The sequence below is a fragment of the Sus scrofa genome, chromosome 7 (assembly GCF_000003025.6).
Source record: "Sus scrofa isolate TJ Tabasco breed Duroc chromosome 7, Sscrofa11.1, whole genome shotgun sequence".
Classification (NCBI taxonomy): domain Eukaryota; kingdom Metazoa; phylum Chordata; class Mammalia; order Artiodactyla; family Suidae; genus Sus; species Sus scrofa.
The window spans coordinates 104,940,150-104,957,803 of record NC_010449.5 but is presented as its reverse complement, the minus strand read 5'-3'; the positions used below and the strand labels follow the sequence as shown (position 1 = coordinate 104,957,803).

The 17,654-nt window shown below is 38.2% G+C and overlaps 1 long non-coding RNA gene across 1 annotated transcript in view; it reads right to left on the bottom strand.

Moving 5' to 3' along the window:
* Positions 1–14,326, bottom strand: part of LOC110261641 — a 53,714-nt gene extending 39,388 nt beyond the window's left edge. Inside the window, exon 1 of the long non-coding RNA XR_002346025.1 lies at positions 14,209–14,326. This is a non-coding gene — a long non-coding RNA (uncharacterized LOC110261641). The remainder of the gene's footprint in view (positions 1–14,208) is intronic.

Genomic DNA, 17,654 nt, shown 5'->3' with positions numbered 1-17,654 from the left:
ATTTGCAAGTTACCTGTTTTCTAAAGTAAATGTTCTAAGAAAGGTTAAGTCAGGGACCCAGAGTCTGGAAGAAACAAGTGTAAGCTGAGGGGAATGTCAAGTTCAGTCCCTAGATTGCTTAGACAAGTCCACATAACTACTTCCACTAAAAGCTGGCAGTGTATTCATCCAAGGATACATAAACTGCATGGTCACATGTAGTAGCAACAGAGTTGCACACTGCACAGGCATTACCTTCAACTCCTCAGATCTCTTGAGGGGAATCGGGGGAATAAGGGAAATAACCAAGTGGCATATTTAATGGTGACATTGTTCTACACATTAAGATTTTATCAAATCCAAGAGGATGAACTTTTGCTATATGCTACAGCACTTTTTTTAAGAGTAGCAGCTACATTTATTATTCAAGAAGAGTGAAACTTAGGAAACTTATGCCTTGGTAAGAGATATTTAAAGATGTTTGGAACCCTTAGACTCCTAAGCCCAAATACAGTATCCATAAAACTACATAACTCACACCCCAGGAAGGAATGCGCACTGTATGGGACCAGCCATCTCAGAATGGCATTGTCAATTCCAGATTTCAGTCATATTAGAAATTCCTTTCCAAGAATACCCTAATAACTCACCTACTTTGTTCTTTTGACCGCTCACCATAATCTTCCTTTCAACAATAAGTAGAACAGAGAAAAACTGACACCAACACTGTTATAGCCATCTAAACAGACACTTGGAGATGGGAAGGGATCTCCCTACTTTGCTCCCAGCCCTTAAACACAATCCAGCTGAACTGGCCCACTAAAACATCCACAGAATATCTGTGGCTTACATACAAGCATTCATAGATTGTGCCTTTGTGGGTTGGCTAGAGTTGTGCTGATTTAGCTTGAGCTCAATTCCAGGTCACGACTTCAATTCAGGTCAACTCCACCAATCTCTCTGAGGCCCCTTGGATGAGAGGCATTTTATTCTTATGGAGAGAGGCAGGAGCACAAGGGGACAAGCCCAAACCTACAGGCACATTCCAAGCCTCAATTTGACTCCCATTTTCTAACATTCCATCAAAGAAGTCACACAGCCAAGACCAACATCAAGGGGGAAGACAAATGTACTCTTTTCCATAGAGGTCAGGGAAAGGGAATGAGGATTTCTCAACAATAATCCAATTTACACAAGAAGCCAAGGACCCCAGCTCTATCTCTATTTTCTTCAAGGAGATCAACTAAGGTCCAGTAAAAGCTTTGCTGAGGCCCCTCAAATTCTGGTTACCGAGTTCCAGTATTATCTTCTCTCATTCTACCCTCCATGGGGCAGTCAGTCACCTGAGCCAAAGGAAAATGGGAACACTGAGAGTTTAAGGATTTGCTTATAATGAAAATTAGAGTCAGTCAGAAATTCTTTCTCTCCAGAAACCAAAAGATAGGCCATGGGGCATTGTTTATGCCTTTCACGTCTGAGGACTGGCTGATAGGCAGAAATGACAGTGAAGATCATAAAGGAAGAATTAACTACCCACCACTCCTGAACACAGGCCAGGACTAAGTTAACATCCTCTATTGCTACCACTTAGACTTTTCTCACAAATGCTAACAAAGTAATTTCAGAAGGCTGGAAGGCCATTGTCGGCACAGTATAGGTAAACCTTATTTAGGGATGTGGTAAACAGAAACTACATCTTCAGATTCACAGACTCAATACTTGATGAACTGAAAGCGAAGTGTTCAGCTGTTGGGTCCCTTCAGCCTACTTTTTAAGAAAGCCTCTTCTGTCACTTCATTTATTTGCTGTGAGGATTCCAGCAAATGGGCTCTCTTCTGTTCATGTACTCATGCTCTTTGAATTGATGCCTCAGCTGTGTTTCTGTGCCTGCTCTTCCCTTTAGCTCAAAGTCAAACTATTTCTTAAAAGCCAGAAGCCTCCACATAGAGCTAAGCAACCATTTCTAAGCATCTAAGGAAGAGCGGTTTTTGTTGTAGAATTTGGGGAAGGTTAATAGGAACAGAAGGACTTTCAACTCAGAAAGTCCTATTCAGTTAGATCTTCACTCTCATGTTTCCTTTTGGACTATGAGCATAACACCCAGCCAAACTCACTCTAATTGCACGGACGTCTTTAGTTACAAGAACTCAAACAATCCGAAACTTGGTTAATTGGATCTTAGGCTAAACTTATATCAAGGAACACATGCAAGTGGCAAGATCAGAAGTTTGCATTATTATTTTTTTTTCCAAAATCTAGTGGAAGGTGAAAGTTAAGTTTAAGAGACTAAAAATCTTATCTTAGCCTTTGTATCTCTTCCTGTAAACAAGAGCTTAACTGATTCAGCTCTATACAAATATTAACAGTTTATATATAAATACATTTTGAACAATAATATACCTTGGCAATATTTTTTCCAAACATCCTGAAATTGACTGTCTCCCCAACAATATTTTCTTCTAGTTAATGTGCATACGGTAAGTAATTTTCTCCAAAGTTTCACTAATAAGGAATATGGTCGACTTCCAACTGATTGATCATCTTCACTATTTATCTCTACCACCAGTTCACTTAAGGTTCTGTCATCTCCCCAACCAACATAAAACTTCATCATCAAGCACGGTAGTCTTCCTTGAAAACATTTTATGCCACGCTGGCATGAAATCCACAACTTGTTCTCAGCCATTGTGAGTCAGATGTGTTCATGAGATAATGAAGTAATGGTAAATGAATTCTAAAGTGGAGTGAACAGGTATAGTAATGGGCAATGAATCAAATGCAGAAACACTCACAAATAGTGTCTCGAATTCTCCTGGTTTATAAGGCTTGGAAAAAATAGTATAGTTAGATTAATACCAAAGTGGGAGGATATATATATATACATATATCTGCATGTGTGCACATGTATATTATCTTCTATATACAATTTCCAAATTTAGTACTCTATACCTGTAACTCTAGGGCAGTAGTGAGCAAAGTATATTCTCATTAAGTTCCACTTTTTCTCCTAAAGAGTGAAGTTTAAAAGGTTAAGGGCCTTCTACTCCCTTGCATCCCACCAGCTGTTCTGGCCATTGCCCAAGGACATGATAAAGCCTTCAATCAGCTTCATACAGGCATTCTAGAGGGGCTTCCTATCTATGCAACATAAGCCCCATTTTCTTTTGGCGCTTCAAGAATAGGGAAACTGTGCCAAGCACCTGCTCCACAAACACAAGCAGCCCAGGAATGCAGGTAAGCAAATTACTTTGGCACCACTGTTGAGGATGGAACTATTGGATAAAGGGTGTTTTGCAGGTAGACAGTGTTGAAATGCTATTCCTAAGACTCCTCAGGAGGTCCTGCAGAATCTCACACCAATCATGCAACAACCAGCTTAAAAATATCCTTGTGTTGTCTTCCCTTCCTTCCCTGTTTTACCCTTTCACTGCTGTTCCAAGATGAATAAACTCCCCGCGTAGAAGCCCTTGTCTTTGACTCTGCTCTCAGAAGAACATAGGCTAAGAGGTAAGCCCTTTATAAGGAAGCCAGATGTTGAAGACAAGCCTAATGACATTCACCACACTGCACTTGTCCAGGCAGCAACATACCTGGTGGTTTTCAACTACTGATATAAAACTAGTATTTTGAGTCCTCTTAATGAGATTTTCACTATTTACAATTTCATTTTGTAATCTATTCTGTAGAAATTTTGTAACATTTGCAATCAAAGCTTTCCTTAGAAGGATAGAATGTTAAAAGAATGTTACCTGGCATCCATTTAGCCCCTTTTTTAAGCTGAACCCCATCCATAAATGGAGAGGATGTTCCCAGCTCCAGGACTGTATTTTCGTCTTCTATGAAGCTAAGTGGGGCTGTATGCCTAATTCGGGCAGGTTCTGGCCAATGATATGAAAGTGGAAGAGTGTAGGACTTCCAGGAGTTCTTTTGAAAGGTATGGGAATACAGGCTTCTCAGACTTCTTGAGATGACTTTGAGAAAGTCAGGCAGGTTAAGAAATACAGGAGGAGAAGTTAGAAGAATTCTAGGTCCCCGAGGACCATGACATTGACATGCTAGACCTGAATTGCCCACCTTCAGAATTGTTACAGAAAGAAGGAGAAACGGTGTTTTTTAAAGTAATCATTATTTGGGGTTTAATCCATCACATGTGGCCAAAAATAATCCTAATTTCTAAAACTCTGCATACAGAAGTACAGGCAGGTGTTCATTATAGCTGAAGTTCCAAAAGTAATACTGCCCCAAAAAGCATTTGGGAATGTCTGGACACTAGAATGTTGCTACTGGCATTGAGTAGATTGAGGCTAGTGATGATGCCATCCTGTAACTCAGGTAATAGTCTTCACTACTAGAGTAGCTGGTTTAAAAGGTTGACAGTGCCAAAAATGAGTCCTTCATGAACTAAACCAATTTACCTCCTCCTCTCAATGCAGGCCGATTGGTCCAACAAACAGCTTTCCTAGTCATTGCAAGAATTTGCCCAAGTAGTCTTGGATTAAACCCATTTTGTTCATCTTTTTAGCTTGGTTTGATGTGGAAAAAGTAGCACCATGTAGCAGAGTTTAAGGTTTCTGATACCATAAAAAAACATATCCCCCTGGTTTTTAACTTTAGAGACATCTCAGTGACAGAGCAAAGTGAGAATTTGATTTTAGAGCAACTGAATGAAATACCAGATATAACCCAATTCCACCCACTTCATTGTTTTCTTTCTATAGCTGAAGACATTTGCCACTGTGGGAGGTGATGTAACACATATTCAGTTCTTCTCCCAGCACTTCATTTAGACTTAAAGATATTTTCTGTTCGTTTTCTTATTAAAATGAAATAAAAGATGTTCATCATAGAGCATTTAGAAATTATTATTATTGAGCAAAAGAAAATTACAACCATTCATAATCCCAAAAGACCCAGAAAAACTATTAACTCTGCAAATATAGACTACTAGGTCTTTTCTATGCACATACATTAGTATATTAATGAGACCATATCAACCTGTTCTTTATAAATAACCATTTCTCCCCTACTTATAAATATCATTCTTTTGTATGAATAGTTACCCATCTATCTTTCAAAAGCCCAGAGCCCCACCCCAACTTTTAGAAGGGAAAAAAAAAAATGACTTGTCACATGTGAAAGTTACACACAGATTTGCAGTTGCAAGTATGCCTCTTTAAATTCATGGGAAAATTTCCTTGGCAAGCAAGGCCATCATTCCTGTATCATTTGTAGCATCTCCTATTGCCTTGGAAATTATACAATTTATCCATTTATCTCCCTCAAACACACCCACAAACACACATACATACACACGACTTTTTTTTTTTTTTTTTTAAAGTCTTTTTAGGGCTGCACCTGTGGCATATGCCCAGGCTATGGGTCAAATTGGAGTTGTAGCAACTGGCCTACGCCACAGCCACACCAGACCCAAGCTGCATCTGTGACCTACATATACTGCAGCTCACGGCAATGCTAGATCTTTTAACCCCCTGAGCCAGGCCAGGGATCGAACCTGCATCCCCACTGATGCTAGTCAGATTTGTTTCTGCTGAGCCACCACGGAAACTTTTTTTCCTTTACATGATCTTCTTAGATATATAAAACATGAGTATTTTCTAATGTTTCCCAACAAAGCCTGTTGGGGCATACCTTAAAATATCTAAGCAAAGCTCCAACTAGAAAAAATAAAATAAAATAAGATAATCAACCTCCCAGTTTACTACTAATTTAAAGAGTAAACTGAAAGCTGTTAACAGAGACATTTTAGGAGAGGAGCCGCCTGGCCTGCAGAAAAAGGAGGCTAGGAATATAATTTGTACTTGCACAGTGAAATGCCTCTTAAGGAGTGAAAAATCATATGGCTCAAAACCTGTAGTTTTATAAACTAATATCAAGTTCCAAAATATTTTGCATTAACTCATCAGGGGATTACCATTGCAGGAAGAGAACTTCAGGTGGCCTGAACAATGCCCACTGAGCACCTCAGGATTGTCTTCTCTGTGCTGCAGTAATGTGTTCAGACAGTAAGTAGAGAAGATTTGGGTGGGCTCCCTGTGTTTACCAGAATGTGTTTTTTGTTGTTGTTTTGTTTTGGTGAAGAAAGAATTGAGCCTACTTAAGCTTGAGTCTACCTGCCTGCAAAGACTTAAAGTCATTCTTGAATCATTTTGGCTTGTTTCTTTGCTTTTTAGGGCTGTACCAGTGGCATACGAAGACTCCTAGGCTAGGGGTTGAATCAAAGCTACAGCTACCGGCCTACGCCACAGCCACAAGGGATCCAAGCTATGTCTGTGACCTGCGACACAGTTCATGGGAATGCCAGATCCCCAACTCACTGGGCGAGGCCCGGGATTGAACCTGCATCCTCATGGATACTAGTCAGATTCATTGCCACTGTGCAACAACGGGAATGCCTATTTTTTGGCCTTTTTTCTACCTATTTTGAAAGATATCAGTATCTATTTCCCTAACAAAGCACTGGCTTATGAATTGTGTTTTCACTTTCTAATGTGAACAAGACTCTGTATTTCTCTGGAGTACAGTCCCTTCTACATCAGGGTCATGCTCTAGTCTACTAATCTTGAATGCAGATTTTACATAACAGCACAAAATGTATTAAAAGTGGTTGAACAAAACCAATTCGCACTGAGATATAGGGGGAAAGCTGTGCTTAAATAGAAAGCTATGCATTGTCTCCAACATACCTTTCAATGTCATCTGATTCTATGGAAGTTCTTTTATATCTAAGTTGCAGATAAATAGTATCAGTGGAAAACTGTATCAAGGTGAAGATGAATCCCTTTTGGTGGAAGAACAACTTCTCCTTATTCCCACGAAAAAGATAGTTTTGAAACTTGGGCTGGAAAGAGTTAACTCAGCAGGACTGAGTTGCCTAAGCACTGCACTTCCCAAACTGTCCTTATGACTGGCTCTTGGTCAGTTATAGGGAGATAACTGCTGGATCCTTAGAATACTCTTCCTGGTAAGAATGTTCTGTGTGCTCCCCTCCTCTTTTTTTTTTTAATGTTTTGGGCCACTCTATGCTAGATAGGTTTATCCTAATGTGATTTATGGTGAAAACTTTCTTTATCCTAGGGGAGGGCTAGAGTCTTGAGTAGTTGAAGTCAGTCACATGGGCATTACACATTTATATGACTGACCCCCACCCCCCAATAAAATCCATGGACACCAATGGACAGGAGTGCTTCACTTCATACCTTCCATTGTTACTGGAAGAATAAAACACATCCCCGTGACAACTACACCAAGAGGCAAGCCTGGGAGCCTATGCATGATTTCTCTTGGACTTTGCCCTGTATGTCTTCTATCTTTTGCTAATTAAAAAGTGTGTCCTTTTTCTGTAATAATCCATGACCATGCCATTGAGCCCTTCAAGTCTTCTACCAAATCACTGAGCCCAGAGGGGATCTTAAGAGACCCTGAATTTACATTTCTATCAGCATGTTCTTTTACATTATTCCATGTTTATGTGTTTGTTCTTTGCATTTTCCTTTGAACCAGTTAATCCCCTCATTAAGTATTTTAGCATGTGTTCATTTAAAATCTATAGATCATGATTTTACCATTAAAAAAATGGGTAGAGCAAAATTTCTTTAAAAAAAGGGAGCTTCTCCTCGAATAAATACAAAGAGACATTCCCTCTCACAACTTTGTAACTGGCTAGTATGTTAAATGAGAGCAAGTCTAAGACTAAATTCCTCTGTGTTACCATATATGCACTTAACTAGCAGGTGGAAATAAAGGAGCTAAGCTCTCCTGACTAATAGACTCATGAGAGGGTCTCAGGAAGCAGACTCATTAAGACTCTGGTAGAAAACTCAGTCTTTAGTAAGCTAGAGTGATGAATAGTCATGAAATAAATAATCACAGGACCCCCAAAGTCACAATGATACTCTACTGTCAAGATCGCTAAATTCTTACACCTCACTCATGCAATTGCCACTGGGAATATACACACTTCCTAAGCAGCCACACATGTTTAACACCTTTTCTTCACTGACGGAAAGTTATTTCTAACACTCCTTATGCTGATAATAAACAACCTCTCTCGTGTAAATTTTCATAGAAAAGCGCTATGTTACCACCTGTGTAGGTGTTGATTTCTGATTGGGGTGCTTCATATGATATGCTGTTTAACTACCTCTGAAGTGTAGATTCCTGAATAAGGTACTGTGAACACCAACTTACCCTGGGGTGTAAATTAGAGTTAACTTGCATACACAAACATACATCACACTGATAATACTCAAGTAGTCTTAAAATAAATTCCACACAAAATAGCAGTGCTAGGAAGAACACAAACTCAGATCATTATCTTCCTTTAGCATGCTTTGTTTTTCTTATTTCTTAAATGATCACCAATCAAAATCTTCTAGAGCATCTACCGTATAGGAATAGGATTGTGTTAGGTAATTGACCAAATTGAACATGATCAAGTCTTGGTCTCTTTGTAGAATAGGAAGAAAAACCTTACCAAATGTCCTACCATGAAGTAGCCTTCATACGTATTATCATTAGCTTTCACAATAACCTTGAAAGCTTGGTTTTCTCACCATTGATAAGAGATAGGAAAGGAAGAAACAGCCATATATGGTGAAGCCAAAATTGTAACCACAATGAATGCTTGTTTTATCTCATGCTCTTCCCCTAGAGATTAAGAAGTGTTCTCCTGTTTCCTCCCCAAAATGACCTTGGGGTAACACAAATACATAAGCATGAGTTCCTAGGTCATTTCATTTCGAAGACAATCTTCAACAAGTGACTTTGTGTGACAGCCACTACTGTGTAGTCTTTATCTCATTTTCTCAAAGATTCCAAAAGCTTTAATACAAAGTTAGAAAAGATGAATTGCTTGATGAGGCGGGAAGTAAATGGTAAAGTGAGATTTGAACTTTTCCACTTTCATGTATTTTTTATATTCTGCTGTCTAGTTGATAACTGCCACTTTTATTTTTTCCTATTACTTAGTGTTAGATATGAGGGTAGATGAAGTAAGATGTGATTACTGTGCTCTGGAATGATCCAAATTAAATCCATAAAGAATGCTATGTTTTGAGTATTGAATACTTACCTATGTGAGAAGGAGAAAGTACTAGGATCTGAGCTGTTTAAAAAAATACTTGAATTGATTAGCATGAATGGAGCCAGGATTTTTAGAGGAAAAAAATATGCAAATTCATGGGACAAATACTCAAACCATCATTGATTAGCATTCATTGTTACAGATACTGGAGACACAGTAGAACCACGATCTGAACCACGAGCCACAGCAGCTGCTGCCCCTCAATATCCCCTGAAATCAGTTCAGGGTGGAGTTTACACATGTGGCACTCTGTGCTCTGGGAAAAATGGCAGAGCAGGTCTTCAGATGTTTTCAGGAGATTTTTTATGAGCCCAGTTCTTGCATCTCTTTGCATATAGAAAAGCACTAAAGTCACTCATGACGACATCTGCTTCTTGTGACTAGGAGCAACCTTCTGCAAAATGTGTGCTTAGTTCCATGTACCGCCTCCTTCAGCAAAATCACATATATACTGACATTCCCTCCTGCCTCTTAGGAGCAGTTCTCAGAGCTATCTGAAATACTGCCTCCTGGGTTATCTTCATTTTGCCCCAAATAAAACTTAAAAATTTCCACAAAATAGTTGAGTTAAGTCAACAGTATGGATACAAGTACCAGTGCCTTCCAAGTACTTACAACCTAGAAATGCCAGTGCAAATACATGAGGAGAGGGTGGGGTTACCCCACAAATGTGCTGGAAAAAGTGGATGCCAATGTGGGGTATATATAAAATCAAATTCCAGACTCACTGAGGATACATTTTACATAGATGAAGAATCCAAACGATAGAGTACAACTTTAAAATTAGAAAAATAAACGCTTAATATTCTGTATTTAGAGAATATTTTCATGATAATGGATGGGGAGGTTTAAACTAGTCACATAAATCTCAAAACAGAAAGGACAGACAGTAAGTTTATGAAAATATTTTGTAAGATAAAACATGATAAAAAGACATTACAATGCATGGACCTATCAGTAGAATGATCTCTGAATTGTGGTCCTAAGTCAGAAAAATTCATGAGTTATCAAAGACTCAAATTTTAAAGGCTCATAAGTGTTATGTAATCCAAAAAGAAAAAAAAGGAAGAAAAGGTCATGTTAATTTAGATGTTTTCCATGAGACAAAAGAGTTACATACCTTAGAAATGTTACAATCCTATTGTTTCAAATAACTTATATCAGTTGTTGACTAAAACAATATACATGCATAACCCAAAATTTGAGTTATATTAGGTAGAGGACCTAGGAGGCAGCCTCTCAAACCAGAAAAAATTGCTGTGACAGTTGGTGTGGAGGGGAGACGATAGTATATATAGGAGTTTTGTAACAATAGGCAAATACTAGGAACAAAAGATTACTGCTGGTAACAGAAAACTAGCTATCTGAAAGAATTCGGTGCTTTTCTGTGTATGGGAAGATGCAAAGTTCTGCGCTTACCGAAATCATTGCTTTGATATGCACCTCAGTTACCTGTGGCCAGTATCCTGTGTTTTCACAGCCTGATTTTCCTCAGGGCTCACTGTTGAGAATGGCTGTAGTCAGATGGCTGCTAGATGGCAGGTATTCTTATTTCCTTCCTGAGTTCCCTCAGGGCTCACAGACTCAGAGGTGGCTTCAATCACTGATGCCTGTGAATTCTTTGTTTACACTGATATAGCACATAGTATTGTATTTCTCACAGTAAAGTCCCAAATATTTTTAAGTGTATTCAACCTCTACTGGAATTATATAGATGTCTGCATATAGACAGAAAAGTTAGGTAATACTAACAATCAGATCAACATAGTTCAAGTTCATGGGGGTGGGGGAAGTTGTAAATAAAAATGGGGCTCAATGTAATATAGGGAAGGGAATAACACTGTTTCTCTGCTGCCCCTCATCTCTTGCCCAGACAAATCTATGGGAAGAAGTAACCTCAATTGGCCAGTGTCGGGGGGTCTTTCTTCACTTTCTATTCAGACAGACTCAATGGGATTTTTTTTTTTTTTTTAAGTACATACACACTTTAACTCTGAGAAGATATAGAATTAGGCAAGTGAATCAAAACCACAGTATTGTAACTGAGCAGAGCCTGTGAGGCTCTTGGACACAAAAGCCTTTGTTTGACCCATTTCTTGTTTTTAGTAAATCAGCTTCCATGGGGGCAGGTTCAGACAGTTGCTAATCAGGGAAGGAAGATGATGCAGAGAAGGGAGAAGCAGTCAAGCAACAATAGTACAATATTGAGGCAGAAACTTGGTTTCCTCCACCCTCCCCACCCCCCCACCTCCCCCAAGAGACACACATAGTGACATAGGAATACACCTAAAAGTTATATTCCTTATGCTTCTTTTAGAAATGAATACTTTAAAATTGAACAACTTTGGAGTTCCCATCATGGCTCAGCAGAAACAAATCTGACTAGGAACCATGAGGTTGTGGGTTCGATCCCTGGCCTCACTCTATGGGTTAAGGATCCGTTGTTGCTGTAAGCTGTGGTGTAGGTAGCACACACGGCTTTGATCTGGCATTGTCGTTGCTCTAGTATGGGCTGGCAGCAACAGTTCGGATTAGACCACTAGCCTGGGAACCTCCATATGCCATGGGTGTGGCCCTAAAAGGTCAAAAAGAAAATTGAACAGCTTGGTGTCTCTCCTTGTGCTTCTCCCTTGTTTGATTGCACTCTAAACACAATCATCTGAGTGCAACTGCCTGGGGCTTAAAGGTCATTAACACAGGATTTTTTTTTTTTTTTTTTAAAAAGGAACTTTCCCAGTTGGTTCTATTCTCTGATCAATCTTGCCCTTTTCCCAAATACTATTATTCTAATTAATAACCCAGAAGACCACCACCAAGATCTTGCCAAGATCTCCTAATGCCAGCTTTGATGACTAAGATTCTCCCAAAGAAAAAAAAAAGAATGCATGTCTGCCCCAATCCTGATTCTTTTTTTTTTTTTTTTTTTTATTTTCCCACTGTACAGCAAAGGGCGTCAGGTTATCCTTACATGTATACATTACAATTACATTTTTTCCCCCACCCTTTGTTCTGTTACAACATGAGTATCTAGATTCTTACCTAAAAACCCTGTTTCTCTCCTTTTAGTCTACAGAACTTCTGCAATTCTTCCCCAGAGGAGGGCACAATCTTTAAGGCATTAGCCAGCCATGGCCCCCTTTGCCTGTTTCCACGTTTCTATTCAGTACTGGCGGACAGAGGCCAAGTTTGGGCAACAGTATTAATATTGAAATCTGTGTATGTCTTGTAATTTATGTAACTGAAATTTTAAGAGACTCTGTCCTATGGTAGTCCTGATCTTTCAATTTAAAGTGCATAGAGGACTTAGAATTTTAAATTGATCATCTACGAAGTTGGTATATTTTTAGAACAAAGAATTTTAGGGTCACCTTATTACACATATACTGCTATATGCATTGGGGTTTTTAAATTTCCAAACTTACTTTCAGGTTGTTTTAGATTTAAAAACTTTATATAAAGAATTCCCCTGGGAACCACATCCAGTCTCCCCTATTGCGACATTCACATGGTAATTTGTCAAAACAAGTAAACTAGAATTGGTGCATTATTAACTAAAGTCCATAATTTTTACTTCACTAATTCGTACTCAACATCCCTTTTATGTTTGAAGATGCCAACCAGGGATTACATGTAGTTATACCTCATCAAGCACCTCTAGACTGCGAGGGTTTCTCAGGTTTTTCTTATTTTTAATGACTAACAGTTTGAGCAATACTGGTTGGGTATTACATCAAGTGTCCCTTAACTAGGATTTATTTATCCAATGTTCTTCCCAGAATTAGACCAAAATTGTGGGTTTGGGGAGGAAGACCACAAAAGTATCATTCTCATCATGTCATACCATCCAAAGGACTTATCACGCTTGTTGTTAACCTTGATCTCCTGACTGAGAGCATTTGTTAGGTTTCTCCAACACCAAGCCACTCTCTCCTCGGGCACTTCCTTGCCACCACCCCCTGCTCACCCAGCCCCCTTTTTCCAAAGGATACTCTTTGAAGTAAATCACTATGTACAATCTATATTGAAAAGACTGGGAAATTACGCCCTCCCTTCTTGATGGGGAAATACCTGTTGAAGTCATTTGGAATTTTTCTGCATGGGAGATTTCTCTGCTCTCCCCATTTACATTTGTATGTGATATTTTAGTTCAGTGTGGAATTATGGATATTTATTTGATACTCTGAGTTACAAAAGCTAGTGCTACTTGATTTTATTGCATACATCATTCCAGGTTTAGGCATTAGGAGCTCTTTCAGTTACCCTGGGACCCATTAACAGCCACTGGCTTGTGCACACATGTGACATATAAGTTTTAATAAGCCATGCTCTTACTTTCTGGCACTAGCAAAGTCGCCAAGCTCATTCTGCATATGTCATGCCTGGCCTCCAGAATCAACCATTATTTTAAAGACCCATGGTTCCTTTTATAAGATAATGGTATTAGAAATGAAAATCTGGGCACTGATCATGTTTATGACTACTGGAGCTTAAGAATTAAGCATTTAAGAAATTTTTTGTTTCTTAATTCAAGCAACTGCTTAATAAATAGTACTTAAAATGACATTGCATACATTTAACTTACAAATGCACTTCAAAATGTTTGAACGTTTAACTTAGTTGTAAATAGGGCTAAATATTATTTAAAAGCTTCGTAAAATTGTTAATTACTAGATAAATGCATTAATGAAATATTATACTAACTTTAAAACCCAAGAAGAAACTCATTTCTTTAGTTTTTAATTTTACAAAAGTTATCAGTTGTAAAAACCAAAGAATAATTGGAAAATAGTCTTGTGTAGAAAAAAAACCCAAAAAACACTTTAAAACACAACATGCATAGTTGACAATCACTCCATATCTTAAATGTTTCTGAAACTGCCATATATCAATTTAAAAACAGACCCGCTGAGAAGGATAAGAAGATTGGGGAAGCATAGCATATTCACAGAATGAGAAACCTGAATGCCCAACAAATACATGAAATGATTGCTTTTCAAAATTGCTATAAGCTTAGCAGCTTAAAATAACAATTTTCTTACCTTACAGTTCAAAAAAGTCTGACAGGCACTGACTGAGCCAAGGTCAAGATGGCTACCAGGCACCTTTTTCCTAGAGGCTCTCCTTACCTTGTCCAGCTTTTAGAGGCCACCTGCTTCCTTGGCTGGTCACCTTCTCCCATCTCCAACGTCAGCAACATCAGGACAAGACCTCCTCACACAGCCATCTCTCTGCTTCTCTTCTTCTGCCTCCTTCCACTTTTAAGAACACTTGTGATTAAATTGGATCCACCTGGATAAACCAGGCTAATCTCCTATTCTCAATGTCGGCTGATAACAACAGTAACTTCACCCTCTGCCTTCATTCCTCTTTGCAAAGAATTTATGTGAATTTAACATAGCCACAGGTTCTGGGGATTAGGACGTGGACTTCTGGGGAGGGGGTCCATATACTGCTTACCACAATTAGCAATATGGGAATTAAAACAAGGCTCATGTATCCTCATATACAGCTGAAGGGTATGTAAGTTAGTTTAACTGCTTTGAGTTGTCTCATAATTCGAAAATTCAATCATATTTCTAGATAAATTCAAGCAAGTGGTACAAGGTGTTCAGTATCATGTTCATTCTTTTGAACAGCAAAAAGTTTTAAAACAAGCTAATTTTCCAATAGGCAAAGAATGGGTAAACTATAGTGTCTTATCATGTAGCAATATATTATGTAAGAATTAAAATGTGTAAAACAGATCTACATGTACATAGCAAAATGGATCTGTCATAAACACCATAATGTAGTAACACATGCAGAAAGTTACATATTTTATGTCACTGCTTAAATACAGCACACATTTATATGTGTAATTTACTACATAATATGTGGAGACATTTAAAGGAAAAGGATACAAAACTACAAGTGAAAACTGACAACTTAGATACATGGATGTTTATTTAGATTGAAAAAGAAATCACAACTAATTGCTAAAGTCACTTTTTTCTGAGAGCCTTAGCAACATATCAGAAATGTTTTCTAATTTCCACCTGGCTTCCCTTTCCTCCCCAAAGCATTAGAGAGAAAGAGCCAAGTTTGAGGGCAGGAGGACTCTGGTACTTCATTGGCTTCAAGAAAAATCCACCTCTGTATTTACATATGAGGTAAAGTTATAAACATATGGATATCTATTGAAGCTGTAGCCTTATAGTTCTTTAAAATAAGTGAGTCATTTATGTTCAGTAAATAATGAAAGAATAGGCAAACAAATATAAAAAATATCCAAACGACTGAATCACACATTTTCCTCATTAGAGAACCTGGGATCTTAAGCTCCACAATTTTACCCCCAGTCACTATTTTCCCAACACAGCCAGCTCTCGCTCTCACATTCCTCCTTACTAACACTCCATCCTCTTTCAAAGCATGTGGATTATTGTCCTGGCTTTCTCACTGACCTCTCTGCTTCCATCCTTCCTCCCCAGTTCAGCTCTGGACAGTGCAGCCCAGGTGTTCGTTCCTTCCAACTGCCTCACTTCTATTTGCCTAACTCTCCAATGGCTTCGCATTTCACTTAGATTAAACTCTAAGTTTTTACAGTGACTGTATTGTTCAAGTGTTCATATGTCAAGCATGTGGTACTTGAAGCTTTCCTCTGAACAGCTCTGTGGCTCATTCTTTCACTTACTTGGGTCTCATAAAATGTCAATTATGAGAGAATCGTCTACAGACCAAACCATTTATTCAAAAGAGCTCAGCATCATCCCTATCTTTTAGCCCCCTTCCTCTTCTTTGTTTTCCTTATTAGTACCTGTTACCACTTAACATATATTTTCCATGTTATCTGTCTCTACCACAAGAATATAATCTACAGAAGAGGAGGGACTCCAAAGTTGCTGAGGAGCCCCATATACATAAAGAACATAAATATTGGTTGCATGTGAACCTATTCAGTGAATCAATTAATAATCCAAGTTGGTACAAATATGTTAAAATCATTAAAACAGTAGGGCTCTGAGGAAAGAACGACTTCCAGATAGGCAAGGAAAGGTAAATGGGAAAGGAAAAGAGCATATAATATGATCGACCTTTAGGGAACAGAGGAAGATAAAAAGATCATTGAGTAAAGGCAGGAGACATACTGAGAAGACAAGCAGATGAAATGAATGTAGCTTGGTTTCTCTGGGGTGTCAAGTTTGCATAAAGAAGCAAGTCTTAAAATCCTTCCAACATGAGCTAAAAATAGGTTGTATAGCATCATAAATGCCAAGAAAGACAAATTTATTCAATTGTCAAGGTTGATGTTGAAGATATCTTAAAAAAACAGTCATACAAATAGAGACATGCTTCGGAATCACTGATATACAGTTGTGTGAAAGATTAATTAAAGAGCAAAGCCATGAAATTCAGAGTATATTGGTAAATTCCTGAGGGCCAGAAGTCATAAAGGCTTGAATTATCTATAAGTTGAAGAGAGACTCTGCAGAGGTAAAGTGTACACAATTAAGCATGTTAACCTTGGCTGTATGTTAAAATTACCTTGGAAGATTTTTAAAAACTTCAAGCCTTGACCACAATCCTAGGACAATTAAAGCAACTGGTTTTAGGGTTTTAAAAAGCTCCCCAGTTGATTCTCAAAGGCAGTCAGGATTAAGAACCACAATCGATCATCAGAGGTATTAAAATGGATCAGTGATTCTCAAAATGCTGCCTAGAATTAAGTGGGACATTGTTAGAAATGCAGATTTCTGACTTGTTAGAATTAGAACCAACCCAGACCTATTGCATCAGAAAGTAGAAGTGACTCAGAAGACACTTGTTTAACCAGATCTCCAGGTGATTCTGATGAACCCTGAAGTTTGAGAACCACTGGTCTAGGGGTATCATATTTAGCAAAAAAAAAAAGTGTGCAATATTTTCCAGTGGACATACTTATTTATCTGACATTCACATTTAGTTAGGCACCTTGTATTTTATCTGCCAGCCCTAAATTAAAGGGACAGAAAAAGAAAACCATGGATTTGGAGAATAGGCTTGTGGTTGCCAAGGGGAAGGGAGATGGAGTGAGATGGATTGGGGGCTTGGGGTTAACAGATACAAACTACTGCTTTTGGAATGGATTAGCAATGAGATCTTACTGTATAGCACTGAGAACTATGTCTAGTCACTTATGATGGAGCACGACAATATGAGAAAATATGTAACTGGGTCACCATGCTGTACAGTAGAAAAAAATTATATTAGGAAATAACAATAAAAATTTTTTAATAAAATAAAAAAATAAATAAAGGGATAGAATGGCATTACCATAAAAGCTGACATTTTTAAACTTAAATGCTTGGGGAGAAAAACCAGCATCACCTAAGAAAAGGAGGAGAGTTAATAGAAAGAGCTAACTTTGTTGCAATGATTGTGAATATGGTTGTAAACAACGTGGAATTATGTTGTCTGAGGATATCCAGGTGAAGGTGTCACATAGACTATGTTGGAAATAGGGAGGTAAAGTACCTATATAAATATGATAAACAAGGAAGTGAGTATCAAAGGAAAAGTTATCACAATCTGAACTTTGGGGAACGTATCTATT